Genomic DNA, 3,897 nt, shown 5'->3' with positions numbered 1-3,897 from the left:
CAGCTTCACGGAGCCGTTGTACTTGGGTGTGTCTCTTGGGAGCGAGAACCCTTTGGGGAAGGGCTCATCGTGAATGCCGGGGATGAAACAAGGCGGGCCCATCGCGTCTTCTTCTCCTAGTGCCAGGAATCAAGCGAGAAGGTCGATCCGGTGGTGGGCGTCATTCTCTCGGACTCCTCCTCGGCGGCCCAGCCGGTCGCCGAGAATCGGGTGCTCAACAGGCGGCGGGGAAGCGCGCCTCTCCCTTCGAGGAGGCAGGGGAGGCGGATAGTTGTTTCGTCGTTCCACTGCTCGTGGGCAGCCATCTTGGTCGCGCTCGATGGTGATGCGTGTCCGGCTGCGGCTGGCAGCCGGCCCTTTGTCTCGTCTGTCGCGGACGCCGCTTGTCGGCATTCAGGAGGTCATGCCATGCTCTTGGCGAGGAGGCGAGTTTTCAGAGCGGGCTGCTCCATCATCAGGTGTCGGCTAATCAGAGAGATGGATCTCACCGACGAGGTCAGCAAGGGCGCTGGTAGCGCAAACAGCTTCTGCGCCGCGCAGCGTGTCAACGCAGACGCCATCCGGCGTGCCGGGCTGGGTACGCTCGCCAGGAAGGAAAAGAATTCCCATGCAGAATAGATCTCCGGAAGACGGTGCACCAGGCCCCACGGTGGGCGCCAAATGTCAGGGGTGTCGTGCTACATATGCCAAAGGATGGCTTATCATGGTGGGGGATAGTAAGACGTCGTCGGTGCCAGCAAGTGGGATGAGGCGTAGACACGTATGCCGGCAAACTTTACCCAGGATTGGGGCTCTCCTAGGAGATAACACCCCTAGTCCTGCTCTGCGGGGTCTCTGCATGATCACTCGATCGTCAAACGTGGATACAAGCTTGCTCCTTGAGCTGTTTCTTGATACGTCTCGAACGTATCTATAATTTTTGATTGTTCCATGCTATATTATATCCTGTTTTAGACATTATTGGGCTTTATTATACACTTTTATATTATTTTTTGGACTAACCTATTAACCAGAGGCCCAGCCCAGAATTGTTGTTTTTGCCTATTTTAGGGTTTCGCAGAAAAGGAATATCAAACGGAGTCCAAACGGAATGAAACCTTCGGGAACGTGATTTTCGGAACGAACATGATCCAGAGGACTTGGACCCTACGTCAAGCAATCAACGAGGAAGGCAAGAGGTAGGGGCACGCCTACCCCCCCCCCCAGGCGCGCCCTCCACCCTCGTGGGGCCCATGTTGCTCCACCGACGTACTCCTTCCTCCTATATATACCTACGTACCGCCAAACTACCAGATACAGAGCCAAAACCCTAATTCCACCGCCATAACTTTCTGTATCCATGAGATCCCATCTTGGGGCCTTTTTCGGAGCTCCGCCGGAAGGGGCATCGATCACGGAGGGCTTCTATATCAACACCATAGCCCATCCGATGAAGTGTGAGTAGTTTACTTCAGACCTACGGGTCCATAGTTATTAGCTAGATGGCTTCTTCTCTCTTTTTGAATCTCAATACAAAGTTCTCCCCCTCGCTTGTGGAGATCTATTCGATGTAATCTTCTTTTGTGGTGTGTTTGTTGAGATCGATGAATTGTGGGTTTATTATCAAGTTTATCTATGAACAATATTTGAATCTTCTCTGAATTCTTTTATGTATGATTGGTTACCTTTGCAAGTCTCTTCGAATTATCAGTTTGGTTTGGCCTACTAGATTGATCTTTCTTGCAATGGGAGAAGTGCTTAGCTTTGGGTTCAATCTTGCGGTGTCCTTTCCCAGTGACAGTAGGGGCAGCAAGGCACGTATTGTATTGTTGCCATCAAGGATAACAAGATGGGGTTTATATCATATTGCATGAGTTTATCCCTCTACATCATGTCATCTTGCTTAAAGAGTTACTCTGTTCTCTTGAACTTAATACTCTACATGCATGATGGATAGTGGTCGATGTGTGGAGTAATAGTAGTAGATGCAGGCAGGAGTGGGTCTACTTGTCTTGGACGTGATGCCTATATGCATGATCATCCCTAGATATTCTCATAACTATGCTCAATTCTGTCAATTGCTCAACAGTAATTTGTTCACCCACCGCAATACTTATGCTCTCGAGAGAAGCCTCTAGTGAAACCTATGGCCCCCGGGTCTATCTTCCATCATATTAATCTTCCAATACTTAGTTATTTCCTTTGCCATTTATTTTACTTGCATCTTTATTTCCCTTTATGATAAAAATACAAAAAAATTATCTTATCATATCTATCAAATCTCTCGTAGGTGACCGTGAAGGGATTGACAACCCCTTTATCGCGTTGGTTGCGAGGAGTTTATTTGTTTGTGTAGGTGCGAGGGACTCGTGCGTGGCCTCCTACTGGATTGACACCTTGGTTCTCAAAAACTGAGGGAAATACTTATGCTGCTCTGCTGCATCACCCTTTCCTCTTCAAGGGAAAACCAACACAGTGCTCAAGAGGTAGCAATAAGGATTTCTGGCGCCGTTGTCGGGGAGTCTACGCAAAAGTCAACATACCAAGTACCCATCACAAACCCTTATCTCCCGCATTACATTATTTGACATTTGCCTCTCGTTTTCCTCTCCCCCACTTCACCCTTGCCATTTTATTCGCCGTCTCTCTCTCTCTCCATCCTCCTTCTCTTTCTCTATTTGCCTCTTTTTGCCCGTTTCTTGTTTGCTTGTGTGTCGGATTGCTTGCTTGTCCCGATGGCTCAAGATAATACCAAATTGTGTGACTTTACCAATACCAACAACAATGATTTTATGAGCACTCCGATTGCTCCTCTTACTGATGCTGAATGTTGTGAAATTAATGTTGCTTTGCTGAATCTTGTCATGAAAGATCCGTTCTCCGGCCTTCCCAGTGAAGATGCCGCTACCCATCTAAACAGCTTTGTTGATCTGTGTGATATGCAAAATAGGAAAGATGTGGATAATGATATTTTTAAATTGAAGTTATTTCCTTTTTCGCTTAGAGATCGTGCTAAAGCTTGGTTTTCGTCTTTGCCTAAAAATAGTATTGATTCGTGGAATAAGTGCAAAGGTGCTTTTATTTCTAAGTATTTTCCTCCCGCTAAGATCATCTCTCTTAGAAACGATATCATGAACTTTAAGCAACTTGATCATGAACATGTTGCACAAGCTTGGGAGAGGATGAAATTAATGATACGTAATTGCCCTACACATGGTTTGAATTTGTGGATGATTATACAAAAAAATTATGTTGGATCGAATTTTGCTTCTAGAAATCTTTTAGATTCAGCCGCGGGAGGCACTTTTATGGAAATCACTTTTGGAGAAGCTACTAAACTCCTAGATAATATTATGGTTAATTATTCTCAATGGCACACTGAAAGATCTACTAATAAGAAAGTGCATGTGATAGAAGAAATTAATGTTTTGAGTGGAAAGATGGATGAACTTATGAAATTATTTGCTAATAAAAGTGTTCCTTCTGATCCTAATGATATGCCTTTGTCTACTATGATTGAGAATAATAATGAATCTTTGTATGTGGATTTTGTTGGTAGGAATAATTTTGGTAACAACGCGTATAGAGGAAACTTTAATCCTAGGTCGTATCCTAGTAATTCCTCTAATAATTATGGTAATTCCTGCAACAATTATTATGGAAATTTTAATAAGATGCCCTCTGATTTTGAATCTAATATTAAAGAATTTATTACCTCGCAAAAGAATTTCAATGCTTTGATTGAAGAAAAATTGCTTAAGATTGATGGGTTGGCTAGGAACGTTGATAGAATTTCTCTTGATGTTGATTCTTTGAAACTTAGATATATTCCTCCTAAGCATGATATCAATGAGTCTCTCAAAGCCATGAGAATTTCCATTGATGAGTGCAAAGAAAGAACCGCTAGGATGCGTGCTA

This window comes from Triticum urartu, chromosome 3A, assembly GCF_056163025.1.
Source record: "Triticum urartu cultivar PI428250 chromosome 3A, HENAU_Tu73, whole genome shotgun sequence".
NCBI lineage: Eukaryota > Viridiplantae > Streptophyta > Magnoliopsida > Poales > Poaceae > Triticum > Triticum urartu.
Note: the sequence above shows the minus strand (reverse complement) of the source record.